The sequence below is a fragment of the Phacochoerus africanus genome, chromosome 2, assembly GCF_016906955.1.
Source record: "Phacochoerus africanus isolate WHEZ1 chromosome 2, ROS_Pafr_v1, whole genome shotgun sequence".
NCBI classification, from domain to species: domain Eukaryota; kingdom Metazoa; phylum Chordata; class Mammalia; order Artiodactyla; family Suidae; genus Phacochoerus; species Phacochoerus africanus.
Genome location: NC_062545.1, coordinates 221489614 through 221506830, shown reverse-complemented (window position 1 = coordinate 221506830; position 17217 = coordinate 221489614). Strand labels below are relative to the sequence as shown.

At 39.4% G+C, this 17217-nt stretch overlaps 1 long non-coding RNA gene across 5 annotated transcripts in view; it reads right to left on the bottom strand.

The window, feature by feature from the left end:
- Positions 1-732: 732 nt before the first annotated feature.
- Positions 733-17217, bottom strand: part of LOC125120032 (uncharacterized) — a 164523-nt gene continuing 148038 nt past the window's right edge. For 2 of the 5 annotated variants that reach the window (XR_007133232.1, XR_007133234.1), the window contains exon 10: positions 733-1685. This is a non-coding gene — a long non-coding RNA (uncharacterized LOC125120032). Of the gene's footprint in view, positions 1686-4249; positions 4282-17217 lie in introns of those variants that run through there. The other 3 variants (XR_007133230.1, XR_007133231.1, XR_007133233.1) reach the window with 3 other exon arrangements.

Sequence of the window (17217 nt, the reverse complement as noted above, 5' to 3'; positions counted from 1 at the left end):
ACACAAAAGTTGTCTATGGCAATTTAATTTTTTGCAGTTTATTTCTAATAATGAAAAGTCTGAAGAGAATAAAAATTGTCATTAATTGGGGGTTGATAAAGAAGATACATCATACAATCAAGTGTTCTATAGGTACTAGAATTACTCAGTAGGTCTCAATATACTGAAATGGAAAGGTGTCCCAGATGGGTTGACAAAGAATGTGAACTTAGGAGCCAATCTGCCTGAGCGACATAGGCAAATAGCTTCCCAAATCTTCCCAGCTATTATATGGCTCACATATCATGAGGATGACAGTAACACTTGAGCCACAGGATTACTGTGACCATCAAAATGAGCTAATACATAAAGTGTTGACAACAATGTCAGAGTCATAGTCAAGGACTAAACAATTATTCTGTTAGCTATTATGAGGAGTAGGAGTAGTAGTAACTAAAAATAGCAATCTAATGCTGTTTATGCCTGGGTCTTTTACTTGTGGCATTTGAGGTGAAAGGGAGGAACATTCCATTTTGTTTTTATGCCATTTGGATTAAAGTGAACATAAGACTTGAATTAAAAAGAATAATTAAAATCATTATTCAGAGGTATACTGGATAAGAAGATAGTTGTTTTGAAAGTTTGACATGTAACAGGATGTTACCAAAATCACAATTAGTGATGGATGTTTAATACATTAGATACTGATAAATATGAGCGATCCTTTACATGTAATCTCTTATAACTGTAATGCATCTTGGACTTAACAGAATCTTCACATTCATGAGTCCATTTAATCCAACTAACTGTATCATTAATGAGTTTATTTAATTCCTGTGAAGTGAATTTTCATATTTATTATTCCAAGTAAGGAAGGGAAGAGAGAGAAAAGAGATTAAGTTGTTTTATTTTTGGCTTTTGCTGCTGTTGTTTTTCCTGCTCATGGCAAAGTGAACAGACTACAAAATTGAAGCTTAGACTATTAAGGACTTGCCTTAGATCGGACAGCTTATGAGTAACAGAAATGGATGAAAAGCAGACTTCTCAAGGCAAAGCTCTTTCTACAAAACCCATAACTACCATGTGACCTGGGTCACTAGCATAACAAAGTAGATTTATACATACATAACATTATACATAAACACTATCAAGTACCTGATTTGGTAAAAAGTGAGTTTATAGTGGGTCACCAGGAGAGGAGCTAAAAAGTTAGTTCTCTAAGTTTATAAACAAAGCTTATAACTGTCCTAGGAAAAATATGACCAGTGTGAATGGTAATTGACACAAAAAAAATGTATATAGTTGGCTTCTCTCCATAGCACCCTTGGGTGGACAGTACTGACAAGGCAGGACCCTAGGGTGAGAACATGAACTGATGAAATTGCTGGACCCAAGAGTATAATTAGACAGTTGCTTTGGGAGGTAGTTGAGGTCACAATAACAATGAACAAATTGAAAACAACAGGCCAAATAGCCTTATAACTATATCATCTTTGGCAAGCTGATATAATCTATGGTTTTCTCACCTCTAAAAATGAAGAAGTTGGACTAGATGGATTCTAAGGTGTCTTCCACCCATCTGTTAACCCATTCATTCAATGTATAGGCATTGAGTGCCTTTTTTTTTTTTTTTGGTAGTTCCAGACACTGAGGAGACTAGTTGAATGAGATTGATCAGGTTGCTTCTCTCAAGGAGTGCTGGGAGGCTAGACAGACAATAAACAAACAAGTCAATAAGAAAAATATCAGACATTGATAAGTGTTACCAATAAAATTAAACTGGTTAGAAAGAAAATGACTTAACAGGTACTCAAGGTGGGTGCCTATGGAGGGAGTCTCTGAGAAGGTGAGTTTTTAGATGAGGTGAGAATATAGAATTTGCCCTGTGAGAATGAAAGAGAAGCTCATGCTAGGCAGAGGAGGAGCTGGTTCAAAGAGTCTACAGAAGGAAGGAGATTGGTGCTGTGAGGAACAAAATGAAGGCCTGGTCAAGAAGAGCTAGAACATGTATGGTTCTGTAAATCACAAAGACTTTTTGAGGATTTTAAGTAATAGCATGCTCTGATTCTGTGCTTCTAAAAAGTTTACTATGGTTGCTATGTACAAGACTGGAAGCAGGGATCCCAGGTAAGAAGCTCTTGGAATAGCCCAGAAGAAAGTTCATGATGTCTTTGTCTAGGGTAAGAGTCATGGAAATGCAGAGAACTGGACAGATTCAAGGTGATTATGGGAGTAGAACCAACAGTGTTTGTAAATAAATGGCTTTTGTGGATTAAGTGAAAGAGAAGAATCAATGATGATTGTCAGATTTAGGGTTTGAGCATGTGGCTGAATCTTTGTGACATTTTCCAAAACGGGAAGAAAGAGGTAGGTAAGGGGCAGTTAGGATGTGTACAGTAGCAGGGTAGATTTCTACTGGTCATGCTAGGCATTAGATGTCTATTTAAAATCTGTGTGAAGATGCTAAGTAGGCAACTAGTCAGGGGTCCTAGGGATAAAACATAGTTAAAAGGTAAAGGTCTCAAAGTCATTGCCTAAAAATATGGACTAGATGGAATCATCTGCAGAAACCTGGCAAACCAAAGATGTGAATACAGGATCATAAAGCACTGTTACATTAGAGGGCAAGTTAAGGAGATGGACCAAACAAAGAAAAGAGTGCCAACAAGATAGGAGATAGAAACAAAATCAGGAGAAGGCGTGTCCAGGGAAGCTTCAAGAGGTAAAGAGCAATCCAGTACATTAAATGCTGCTAGGAGACCTACTTAGGATAATATCAGAAATCAAGTATTTGATTCTGCATAAAGGAAATCACATTTAAGGATCCAGCTATATCTATAACTACCACGTTTCTATAGCACTGAAGGGTTTTGGGAGGAACTCCCAACAATATGTTTACCAAGAGGTCTAGAGCATTAAATTGAAAGTCAATAGACAGGACATTCTAGTGTGACTTTTCCAATATGCAGAAAATCTCACGCTTGCTCATCAAGAGGATAAATAGGAGTTCCCATTGAGGCTCAGTGGTAATGAACCCAACTAGTATCTATGAGGATACGCATTCAATCCCTGGCCTCGCTCAGTGGGTTAATGATCCGGCATTGCTATTAGCTGTGGTGTAGGTTGCAGACATGACTTGGATCTCACATTGCAATGGCTATGGCATAGGCTGGCAGCTGTAGCTCCCCTTCAACCCCGAGCCTGGGAACTTCCCTATGCCGCAAGTGTGGCCCTAAAAAGCAAAAAAAAAAAAAAAAATACATAAACATGTGGTTTCGGCAGAGTCACTGAAACAAGGAGACTGATATACTTCAAGATAAATTTAATTATCTTAATGAGTAGAATAGATATACATGCAGTATACATGTTTAAGAAGTTAGGATTATACGTAACTTGGCACCAGTCCAGAAGTCAAATTTATCAATAGCTATCACATAACTATTAAAGTTTTTAACTCAACAATTGATGTTTGGGTATGTGGCACGAACTGAATAATGAATGATTCTTCTTCTGGCTACAACAGTCTTTACTTAGTGATATCATATGGCATTTGTCTTTCTGACTTACTTCGCTCAGTATAAGAGTCTCTAGTTCCATCCATGTTGCTGCAAATGGCATTATTTTGTTTTTATGGCTGAGTAGTATTCCATTGTGTGTATATACCACATCTTCCTAATCCAGTCATCTGTCTATGGACACTTGGGTTGTTTCCATGTCTTGGCTATTGTGAATAGTGCTGCAATGAATGTGCGGATGCATGTGTCTTTTTCAAGGAAAGTTTTGTCCGGATATATGCCCAAGAGTGGGATTGCTGGTTTGTATGGTAGTTCTATGTATAGTTTTCTAAGGTACCTCCATAGTGGATATATCAGGTTACATTCCCACCAACAGTGCAGGAGGGTTCCCTTTTCTCCACACTCCCTCCAGCATTTGTTATCTGTGGACTTATGAATGATGGCCATTCTGACTGGTGTGAGGTGGTATCTCATGGTAGTTTTGATTTGAATTTATCTAGTAATCAGGGATGTTGAGCATTTTTTCATGTGCTTGTTGGCCATCTGTACATCTTCCTTGGAGAAATGTCTATTCAGGTCTTTTGCCCATTTTTCAATGGGTTGTTCACTTTTTTGCTGTTGAGCGTATAAGTTGCTTATATATTTTAGAGACTAAGCCCGTATATTCTCCCATTCTGTCAGTTGTCTTTTTGTTTTCAGTTTGGTTTCCTTTGCTGTGCAAAAGCTTGTCAGTTTGATGAGGTCCCATTGGTTTATTTTTGCTTTTATTTCTGTTGCTTTGGTAGACCTGAGAAAACATTTGTAAGGTTGATGTCAGAGAATGTTTTGCCTGATATCACTTATATCTAGAATCTAATATACAACGCAAATGAACCTTTCTACAGAAAATAAAATCATGGACTTGAAGAATAGACTTGTGGTTGCCAAGGGGGAGGGGGAGGGAGTGCGATGGATTGGGAGCTTGGGGTTAGTAGATGCAAACTATTGCTTTTGGAATGGATTAGAAATGAGATCCTGCTGTGTAGCACTGAGAACTATGTCTGGTCACTTATGATGGAGCATGATAATGGGAGAAAAAATATATATATACATGTATGTGTAACTGGGTTACCATGCTGTACAGCAGAAAAAAAATTGTATTGGGGAAATAACAATTAAAAAATGAATAAATAAATAAGAAATCCCAGGGGGAAAGAAAAAAAAAAAACAGTCTTCCTTTAGGAAAAGAATTTGTAAAGCTGATTAGGGGTAGAAAGTGAACCTTGAGAACAGGTCAGCATGAATCAAACAGCTTTACCTTAAAGTGAAAACCCAAATACTTAGCTGTTTGTGCTGCTATAATAGAAATTCTCAATCTTCTCAAAACTTCAATATAATTTTACACAAATAAATACCTCTCATACCTAGTGAAAACCCAATAGGTCCTTATAGAAGCTTTTCAATAAAAAAGCCAACTCATCACCCAATTATTCTACAACACACTTTACAGTCGATGAGCCAAATCCAACCACATGGAACTTCCAATCAGCATTTTTTAAACCTTTCAAAGTGTAAACAGAAAGCCAAGGATTGTTTGACAACTTGAAGAAAGCCTCCAAAATACAAGTTAAAGACATCAAAACAAAAGTGACGAGGAAAGGAAACTCGAAAAGGATGACACACTAAAAAGAAAAATTTTTTTAAATCATATTTAATGACTTCAGAAAGAGAAGATCAGCTACTGTTAAAAAAAGGTGAGGATGCTATTAAGAAAGAATAAGCAGAAATTATTAGGATAAGAAATCATTCTTACAAATTTGTATGTAAGACCTAAAATTACACATACAAATATATATTTATATGTATATTATACATTTGTAAAACATTTAGAAAAGAAGATAACATTTCAAAAACCTTTTAAAAAATAGAAAAAGATGAAACTGGAAGGCCGATCTAGGAGGCCCAATATCTTATCAGAATGATAGGGTCCAGAAGAGAAAAATATCAAGAGAAATATTACGAGAACATTTTCTGGACCTGCAGAACACTAATGGTCCAGACTAAAAAGGCCTGTTGAGCACCAACACAATAAATAAGAAAAGATCTATCTTGTAAAATTTCAGAATACCAGGAAGATAGTAAAAGTTTCAAGCCAGAGAAGAAGACAGGTCATATATAAAAAGTCAAGGATGAGAGGCCATAAAAGCTATACCTAGAGCTATAAAACTAGAATACAAACGTTTTCTGACATTTAAGATCTAAAATGTATTTGTCTCCCATGCCCCTTTTCTCAAGAAGTCTTCTAAAGGATGGCTCCCCCTTAGGCAATGAGGTAAACCAGGAAGGAAGAAGTGATAGCCAGAAAAGGAGCGATCAGTACAGAAAGGAGATAGAGGAAATTCCCTGGACAATAGTAAGTCCTACTATGACAGTGGGCACAGGTGTAGTAAACAGGCAATCCAGGTGACAACTAGAGGACAAGGACATACAGGAGAAAGAACTATTAGAAAAAAAATGAATCAAGTGCTTATCTGATAAATTTGCTTGTGTGGAAAATTTTATCAAAGGCTATGTCACTTGAGTTGGGGAATGTGGATACAGAAGCCAGACTGACTGGGTTCAAATCCTGCTTCTGCCACTGTGATCCTATACCAGATAGTCGGCCTCTCTGTGCTTCATGTTTCCCATCTGTAAATTGTAGATCAGAGCATACCTACCTCATAGTTATTTAAAAAATTAAATACATTACACTACATAATAGGTTAAAAATAGTGCCTTGAATATTATGGGCTCTCAGAGGGACTGAGAAGACAACATGTACAGAGAAGACAGTACTTTTTTCAAAACATGAGTAATAGCTTTAGGAAAAAATAATAATTGAATAAGAAAGGAAGCAATGATAATAGGTTCCTTAGCTCAATAGTGAGTATTCTATTGTCAGATAATGCAAAATATTGAAAACTGTAAGGATGACAAACAGGAAGGATAGAGGAAGGGTAGAGGGATATGACATAAATCTTTACCATAATAGGAAGTGATGAGAGGTGGCATCCTATTTAGAATGAAGAATTACATTTTAAAATGAATGACTAAATATGTTTAAAATAGTCCTGAAAGAACAGGACATGAGTAACTATGGCCATTTGGTTACCGTCATAAATGACCGAGTGAGTCAGACACTCAAGGGACCAGGAGCTGCTGCTGGGGTTCCAGAGCACCAACTTCCACGAGAGGCCTCAGGGTCTAGGGGTCCACCATGGGGTTGGCACTGCTGGGGACAATGGTAGGAAGGGAGAAGCTGCTCTCCTTGAGCTTGCCACCCCACAGGGAAGGTTCTCCCATCCCCAGGGAAGGTTCTTTTTCTGTCTGGAAATGTACTTAGTTTCAGGATAAGGATTAGCAACCTAATCCTAAAAATTCATGGGCAGATCCTTCCTTTTTGATCTCTACCTCCTAGGACATGGGTTATGTGTGGCTTGACACTGCAACCGTCCCTTAAAAAAATACATTTTGGTTTGAAATCATATTTTCTAAGCCAGAAGGTCATGACAAAAATTGATATTTGAAGGCACCTGACTGATATATAAATAAAGTGACAAATACCCCTATGGCTGCTTTGTAATTAAATAGATTAAAAGATTGTGCCAGTGAAGAGCTAGAAGGATGAGAGGGAGGGTGGAAGGTTGCCCATGCAAGGATGAAGCTTAAGTGAGACTTGATTTTGTCTGCGCTCCAGATGATGTTTCAAAGCCAAGCCAAGTGATGAGTACCCTGACAGCACCCCCAGGTAACAGTGCTGGCTGGCACTCTTCCCCCATGACCCATCCCTAGGGTTTGCCTCCATCCCTGGACAGGCTCCCTTGTGGTATTCAGCCCCCACACTCTTTTTAAGGGCTGAATAAAACCATAGGACTAGCCAGCATGGAGGAAGTCACTTTATTAAGCATTTTCCTGTCTAGGGGACAGATGTGTTTGAATTTCAGTGAAGGAACTGAAATTTCAATAGCTGAGCTTGAGACAGCTGCTTCAGAAACCCAGAGGGAGATGTAGGGGTCTTGTGTTTTGTACTGTAACTTGGCAACCCCAGAACCCCTCCTGGCTGCCGCTGACCCGTGGTATTAGCCCAGCTCCTTAGCAAGGGGCCTTGAGGCGATATTTCCAGCTGTGTCAAGAAGAAACAGGGTGGTAAAGTCACAGAGATTCCTTGCTTGAATCACAGAAACACCAAGACACCTCCTGAATATGAAACTACCACAAAATATAAATGAACATATGTTTTATGGCAGCCACAGGAAGTGAGGATTTTTTTAAGAAACAAAATAAGTACAGATGAGTTTTTTTGGTTTTTGTTTTAAGAACATCTGAAATCCTGAGTAATAGCCTTGGCCTTATAATGTCCATGGATTTTGGTGCTTTAATATTTTGGCGCTGTTAATAAACAGGAACACTGAGTTTTGGGTTTTAATTTCTTTAAACATGTTCCTGTAAAATGAATTCACCCTAGCCAATTTTTCTAGAAAGTATTTTACTTTCTCACTTTTGTTTTCCTCTAGGTTAGAGCTATGATTGAAAAAAAGGGAGGTTGAGGGAGGGAACAAATATTTATAAAGTGTCCCTTTCTGTGCTGGCTTTGGGCTAAGAAGCTTCATCCATGTAATCATAAACATTGTAATTCTAGGAATTATTATTATGATTCCAATTTTAAAGATGAAGAAATGGGAGTTCAGTTTCAAATATGTCTAAAATCACAAGGCTTAGAGTTCCTGCAGTGGGTTAAGTATCCATACTGCTGTAGCTCAGGCAGCTGAAGGAGATACAGGTTTGATCCCTAGCCTGGCATGGTGAGTTGTGCAGCTACAGGTCAGATTCAATCCATAGTCTGGGAATTTCCATATGCTGCGAGTGCAGCCATTAAAAAATAGATAGATAGATAGACAGACAGATAGGCAGGCAAAAAAATCAAATCACAAGGTTCCTAAGCAGCAGAGCTGAGCTTAAAATGAGGTTCCTTGAATCGTAAATGTATGCCCTTTCCATTATAGATAGCATCTTCCCTCTCACAAATGCAAACACAGACCTTTGTCTCCTCTTATGCACTGCCACTAACAAAGAGATTACATTCCATTTATTCATGGAAGTCATCTAGGACAATCCCATAAATTCAAACTGTGAGAGAGAACATGCTTGTCTCTAGGTAATCAATTAAGATTCCTGCTGCGACACCCCTCTCTGTTTTGTCAGGTATTTAAAAATCTTCATTATCCATTGCTTCTCGCCTTGCCCACTGCAGCTGGCAAGCACTGTTATCCTCCCTTAATAAGCCAAATAGACCAGGGAATAGCCTGGATTAGGAGCACTGATACCCAAAGCTCCTGCATACACGCTCCGAGTCTCCTGTCTAGGCTCAGTGAATAATTCATAAGTCTCTTTCTTAGGTGGAAGTCCAGTTAGGAGTCTAGCAGAGTTGATTGCTTCAGAGCCATGAAATGGGAACACTGCTCTTTGCCTCATTTTCCTTCTATCTCTGACTGCTGCTTCTTACGGGGAATCCTCCTAATTCTTTCAAGAGTTGATACAGCACAAGATTTTCATCCCAACCTTCTCCTTGGTTATCCTCTTCACTCATTCAGCCACAAAGGTATCTGAGCTCCTACCACATGTGCTTGCCAACCGCCTATTGGCTTTCAGGTCTATTTCCAGGTCTTCCTCTGATTTGCTGTGTATTACATTTTCCCTTGTCCTCTAGCTTCTAGTGGTTACTTAAAACTTATGGGATGTATGGTGTAAAATTAGAGGGTGGTTAAAAAACCAGATCTTTCTTTCTTTCTCTCCCTTCATCCCCTCCTTCCTCTGAGCTTCGGATCCTGGATCCCACTCTTACCCCTCTAGGTAGCCCTTAGTGGTTTCTAGCTCCTGTCAGACAATGGGCATCCTTCCTCTCCCGCCCTTCCAGCTCTAGTGGTGATAGCAGGTTCCAGTTATTACTAACCTGTGAGCTGCCTTATTTCTCCCTGTTTGGCTTTCCAACTTTTCCATCACTCTTTTAGCAAGTACCTGTATTAAATCCCATCTGCTTGAAAGACCTAGAGGAGTATCTTCCTGCCTCTCTCCTGACTGACACAGACAACTTTCAGAGTTCCAAGCTACAGAAACCAACCCTGACCTATTGGCGAGAAACAATTCCATCACAAAAGATGCTGAAGAGATCAGAGAATCAGTCTCTGAGAGGACCAAAGAACCAGGTTGGGGACAGCAAGGGAAGGAGCTGTGGTCAAAAATCTCCAAGTAGGTGAAGCCATGTTTGATGTCTTGGGTTGTGCCACAGGTGCCACTGACACTGGATGCTGGAGGATACCAGTCAAATTGTTGTCTCTGATGCCATTTGTCAACAGAACCAATTCTGGCAATTTACTGCTTCTTCCTGAGGTTAGTTTCCAATCTAGAGAGTATGGAGATGGGCATGCCTGATGGTCATGTGCCCACCTCTGGCCGAAAGTATATCGGACCTTTTCCATTTCTTGTCATGAGAGATAGGCTCTTTATAGGCAGAATTCCCTAAATGTAGGATAGAGACTTGGAGCCTTGTGTAGACCTTGAGACAAGGATTCAAGTGTAAGTGGTTTCCTTGGGAGTTGCAGGAATCACTGGTAAGGAGGTGGGGAAAGTAAGATAGGAAGGGAGGGTAAATTATCAAGTGAGTTATCACTATGAAGTAACCAGAACTAAATCCTTTAGGGGGAGCTTGGAGCCAGTATAGGGGACATGCCTTAGAGTTGCCCCAGGGACCAGGAGTGGACATATTTATCCATCAACTACCCCACACTGCTGAGAACAGATGGGGTGGGGCTTAATTCCCCTGCCTTCCCAGCTCCCTCCACCATGTGTTGAGCTAAGTGGGCCTCACCAGCCAAAGAAAACCTTCAGGGAAAGAAATGCAGCAGGGAGAATAGCTGGAGCTTGGGCAGGTGTAAGCTGAAAAGATAAGGGAAAGATGATGTGGCAGGGAACTGACTACATCTGCCAAAGGGGATAAAGATGAATAGCAAAGGTCTGCTAGGAACTGCTTAGCATTGAAGATACAACAGTGGCTAAAAGAGATGCATTCTTGACCTCACTAAGCTTATGGTCTCAAGATTCAGATATTGGAACAGGCAGGTACATTCACTGGGATAGGAACAATAACAGAGGAAGCCTACTGAGCTAGAGGTAGACCTCAGGCTTCTAAGACAGAGACAGCATCCTACTCATTTTTGCATCCCCACTCTCTAGGATGTTTCCTATTCAGTATATATTTTCTGGCCCAATGCTGACCTGCTAGGCACAGTCCTGTTGTGTCATATTCACTGTCTGTTTCTTAACTATAATCCAGCAACATAGGTGTGTCTCTGTTTTACAGGGATGAGGGTTAAGGCACTTGTGACTATTTGTTTACCCCTAGTCATTCTTAATACTCAGGAAGACAGAATTTATCCAACAGTTATGCCTTCGGTATGCCCCCTTTCCAAGCCTGGGCGATCCCTAACAGAGAACTCATCCCCTGAGTTGTCATCGGCAGATAATCTTCATATTCTCATGAGCTAAGTTCTGAGAACAAGAACTATGTCTGTTTTGTTTAGCACCATATACTCAGCATCCAGGCTAGTGCAGGCATATTCTATATGTGCAAGCCTTATTTTACACTAATGGTTTTTTGAAGGACTTGAATAAATAAGGCTCAGAGATACTGAATAACTTGACCAGTCACAAATCTAAGATGTGGCAGAACTGAGGTTTGAACTGTGTACCCTGTGTCACTCGCAACTATCTGTTATATTTGCCAAGCATGAAGCAACTTACCTGTCTATGGCATCTAGAAAATTTAACTTGGCTTAAAGTTGCTATCTTAAGGTCAAAAGTAATGGCTCAGGAACTGTCTAAGGGCTTCATATAATCATCAGGATGAGCAGAACTCTGGACCTAAAGCTGGAAAAAGTTTCTTAGAGGACAAGGTCCCCATCCAAAGCTTTGGAAAAACTGGATAACCTTTAAAATTCGCCCTAGATTTAACTTTCTAAGCTTTTTAACTTAAGCACTAGGTAAGTGTTCCCTCAAGCACCACTGACTGATTTTAACCTCTTTAGCTTACTAAAGCAATGTTAAAATATTGGAAATAAAGTCATTTTAAGGCACCTGAAACATCTTCTTATCCTTCTTTAGACACTGCGGCAAAGTCATCACCAACTTTGAGCTGTCAGATGGACATGGAGCCATGTTCAAAATGCAGAGGAAGAAGGAGGTATGGTTTGGAAATCAGTCAAAGTTATTCTTCTGTCTTAACATGTTTTCATTCTTTCTTTTGGCAAAATTAAAAAAAGTCATCAATCCTCCACATATGCATTTTCCTCATTTCCTCAATTCTAAAATGGCCAAGCAGCAGCATAGATTTAATAACAGCATTTTGATAATGAGGAAGTGGAAGACAGAAAAGACAGGGAAAATCTTACATGAAATGTTCACAGAATTTACAGTGCACACAGCCAGATTTTAAAGTGCTAAAATGTAGCCCCAAGAAAGTCTTAGAAGTGAAAACACATGCTAATACTTTTTGTATTAGCATTAATGAAGAGTCTTTATATTCTGTCCAAATGAGATAGCCAGATATAACCAAAAATACAGGTCATAACCAAAAAAAAAAAAAACTTTCATATAAATTACAGTTACTAAGAGGTAAATATGCATTTTAAAATTTCCTTGAAGCACATAAAGAATTTGAATTTGTTTCTGAAAGCCAGAAAATTGAAAAATCATTAGATCAGTCAATATTTACATGTATAATAATACAAGTGCTTTGATAATCAGTGTAAACTTTCTTGGTAAAACCTGAAGTAGGATCTAATTTCTATGTTAGCTCTTTTTCTTCTGCAGTAAAATATGCCAGTGCTCCATCAGCTTTAAAGTGGAAATGCATAAATGCAGCAACTCAGATTGAGTTATTCCATCATCTCTTTGACTTGATGGCTGGTTCAGAAACTGAGAGGTGAATACTGTGTTGAATTCATATGGCTCTCACCACTTCAGTAAGTTCCAGCGAAGTTCTACCATAGTGCCCACCAATAAGATTAGAATGGAAGCCAAAAGCAAAATATCTTGTCGGAGGGTCAGCATTTCACGAATCCTTTAAGGACCTCAATATATAATCTATGATACACAATGAGAAAATCAAGAGCAGGACAAAGACATTGAATGTATATGGAAGGAGTGAAAGAAAACACTAAAATCAAGAACACATGCCCAAAATTTACATCATACAGATAGACTAGGAATGGAAAATACCTTGATTCTCTTTTGCCCCTTCCTCTGCCCATAGTTGAGCCCTAATCAACCTTGGAGCCAGATACACCCTCAGAATCCATCTTAACCCATTTCCTGAAAAAGTCACTCCAGAGAACTGGGAATAGAACCAAGATAGAATTCTTTGCCCCCCATCACTGAAGAGTGAATATTTTAAGCCATAGATATTTCCCATATATCATGTACCCTGGCTACACTGAGCTAGTCACCAGTCTTTGAATATGCTAGATGACTTCAAGTATGTGTGCCTTTGTTTATTCTGTTTTCTATATCTGTAGAAATTTTATTTATCCTTTGTAGCTCTCTATTAAAAAATTCTACTTTTATGAGGCATACCCCATTCATATTCTTCATAATTGTTTGAAGTTGTTCATTTATTCCATGAGCTAAAGGCGCCTAAATATCTAAAAGAAAAATTTTACCAAATAATAATGATGATAATAATATAATTATATAATAATAATTACTACACAACATATAAAATATATTTTAGGGCGTTCCCTTCGTGGCTCAGTGGTTAACCAACCTGACTGGAATCCATGAGGATGCAGGGTTCAATCCCTGGCCTCGCTCAGTGGGTTAAGGATCTGGCAGTGCTGTGAGCTGTGGTGTAGGTCATAGATGCAGCTTGGATCCCACGTTGCTGTGGCTTGGCATAGGCTGGTGGCTACAGCTCTGATTAGATCCCTAGCCTGGGAACCTCCATATGCCACAGGTGTGGCCCTAAAAAGAAAGATTATATATATATATATAAATATATAAATATTTATATATTTATATATATATATATATATATATATAAAATTTTAGCCCACATAGAGAAATGGTGAAATTTATGAACTGGAATTTTTTTTTTAAAGGTGTAGCTTCTACTGTAAAGTGAGTCCATATCTAAAAATTTAGGGTAAACCCGGATTCCTATTGTAAAATGTAATAAAATCAGAAATTCAAACATAATATCACTTTGTCCTGTGCTACAAGAAATCTACCAAAATATCTTACCTCATAAAAGTTACTTTAAGAATTAACAAATATTCTAGGTCAGTCACTCCCACTTGTGCTGACATTCAGAATCATAAGGGGATCTTTTGGGGACTATAGATTCCTTAGCCTCATATTTGGCCTGTAATAATCAGTATTTTATAGACATTTCCCTAGGTGAACTGAAGAACAACCTGGTTGAACAAAAGCTTGGACTCAGGGGAGGAGACAAGATGGTGGAGTAGAACGACCTTGAGCTCACCTCCTCCTATGACAATACCAAAATCACAAATAACTGCTGAAAAATCATCAATAAAAAAGACTAGAACCACCCCAAACATATTCTACACCCAAAAAAGCAAAGAAGAAACAACAAGATGGTATAAGAGGTGCCCTCATGATATAACAAATCCCATACCATCTGGGTGGGAGACCCACAAATGAGAACAATTATATCAGAGAAATTCTCCTATAGAAGATAGAATTCTGAGCCCCACGTCAGGCTCCCCATTCTGAGGGTCTGGCATTGGGAGGAAGAGCCCCCAGAGCATGTGGCTTTGAAGGCCAGCAGGACTTGAGTGCAGGAACTGTTCCTAGAGGGAACATGCACAGAATCTCTCACAAAATGTCCCAGCACACAAGCAGTGACTTCATAGGAGCCTGGCCCAGACCTACCTGCTGGTCTTAGAAGGTCTCCTGGAGAGGAGGTGGTGGCTATCTCTGGGTTCATAAAAGCTAGTGGCAGAAATAGTGGGGAATATTCATCTGCATGAACTTTCCTGGAGGTGGACATCTTGCTTGGATCATAACACTAAGACTTGATCCCACCCAACAACTTGTGGGCTCAAGTGCTAGGATGACTGAGGCCAAACAACCAATAGGGCAGGAGCACAGTACCACTCAGTAGCAGATAGGCTGCCTAAAGCCTTCTTAAGGCTACGGCCACCTCTAGATATGCCCCTTGACCTGGCCCTGCCCACTAGAGGACCAAAACCAAGCACTCCCCACCCCCTCCCACTGAGAAGCCTACACAAGCCTCTAGACTTCCTTACCACCACCAGGAAGACACCAGAAGCAAGAAAACTACCATCCTGTAGCATGCAGAACTAAGGTTGCAAACAGATGGTCAGAACCTATTGTGGAAATCAATGCTGCAGAAGAAAGAAAGGAAGGAAAGGAAGGAAGGAAAGAAAAGAAAGAAAGAAAAGGGAAAGCTCATGGTAAAGGCAAACATACAGTAAAGGTAGGAAATCATCCACAAATATGATATCAAAAGCAGTAATCATTAAAGGAGGAGAGTACAAATGCAAGAATTTAAAATGCATTTGAAATTAAGTGACCAGCAACTTAAAATAATCATGTATATTATTATAAAGACTGCTATGCCAAAACCTCATAGTAACTGCAAACTAAAAATCTATTAATATATACGCAAAAAAGAAAAAGGAATCAAACACAGTACTAAAGATAGTCATCAAATCTACAGGGGAAGAAAATCAAAGAGTAGAGGGGGAAAAAAAGACCTACAAAAATAAGTCCAAACAATTAACAATATAGTAATAAGAACATACAAATCACTAATTACTTTAAGTAACTATATTAAATGTTCCACAAAGAGACAGACTGGCTAAATGTACACAAAAACAAGACCTGTATATATGCTGAACATAAGAAACCCACTTTATATTTAGAGACACAGACTGAAAGTGAGGTAATAGAATAATTACATGCAAATGGAAATCAAAAGAAAACTAGAGTAGCAATACTTATATCAGAAAAAATAAATTTTAAAATAAAGGTTACAAGAGACTGCATAATGATCAAATGGTCAATCCAAGAAGAAGATACAATTGTAAATACATATGCACTCAACATAGGAACACCTCAATACATAAGGCAAATGTTAACAGATACAAAACAAAAGAATGACATTAACACACACAGAGTGGAGGACGTAGCACCCTACTTACATCATCCAGACAAAATCAATAAGGAAACACAGACCTTAAATGATGCACTAGACCATAGGACTTAATTGATATTTATAGTAAATTCAATCTGGAAGAAGCAGAGTACACATTCTTTTCAAAAGCACATGGAAAAATCTCCAGGATAGATGATTACATGCTGGGCCACAAAGAAAGCTTTGGTAAATTTAGGAAATTTGAAATCATAATAAGCATCTCTTCCACCTATAAGGTTAAAAACCAACTGCAAGGAGAAATCTGCAAAAAAACTGCAAACAAAGGGAGGCTAAACAATACGCTCCTAAATAACCAGCAGATTACTGAAAAAAATCAAAGAGGAAATAAATACCTAGAGACAAATGAGAACAAAAACATGTCAATCCAAAACCTATGGGATGTGGCAAAAGCAGTTCAAAGAAGGAAGTTTATAGCAAGCTTACCTCCAGAAACAAAAAAATCTCAAATAATCTAAACACCTAAAGCAACTAGAGAAAGAACAAACAAATCCCAAAGTTAGTTGAAGGATAGAAATCATAAAGATCAGAAGAGAAATAAAATAGAGACTAAGAAAACAATAGAGATACCACAAGTAGGGGGGATGGCAAGATGGCAGAAGAGTAAGAGGAGGTGCTCACCCTCTCCCACAAACACATCAAAACAACAAATCTACATGTAAAACGATTCACACAGAACATCGACTGAATGCTGGCCAAACTTAAACCTCCAAAAAGGGCAAGAAACTCTTGACAGAACTGTACAGAACAAAAGAAAAAACAGAGCGAGAAAGAAGGAATCAGGACAGTTCTAACATTCCCATGAGGGAGTTGTGAAGGAGAAAGGGAACATACACCCAGGGAAGCCTCCTAACCAATGGAAAGATCAACTGAGTGAGAGGGAACTCCAAGAAGCCGAGAAAAGCACAGCAGCAGGTCTGAGATCCAAAAAGCAGAGTGAGAGATGCAAAGACCATCTGAACTACTAGCACAGACACCACAGACTGAGATGCTCAGCAGGGGCTGGGCCCTGAGACTGAGCCCCAGGAGGTCAGTCCTGGGGAGCAGGTTGGAGTTGGTGGTGTGGAGACAGCCTAAGGAACTAGGGAGTGGTGTGCTACTGGTAGGGGGAGCAGTGTGCTAAGGGCTAGGAAGTGGAAAGCCACAGCAGAAGGAACCTGGGAGAAGGTCTGGACCCTCAGGAGAGGCAAGGTGCCACTGTTGAGAAGGGGAGAGGAGGAAGGGCAGGCGACCATAGAAAACTCCTTGGGCCCACGCTTGCACACTGGATCTCAGAGAGCTGAGTGCTCCTTCCCAGTGCCTGGGCCCCATCTGTGCAGATCAGGCCCTGCTGGCACCCTCCTGTGCTCCAGGCGCCCCGCCCTCATGGAGCCGGTCCTGCCAGACCACCCTGGACTGTGCCACAATACAATTTGGCTTCCCCAAAGTCACAAAGCACGATGAAGAAGCTCA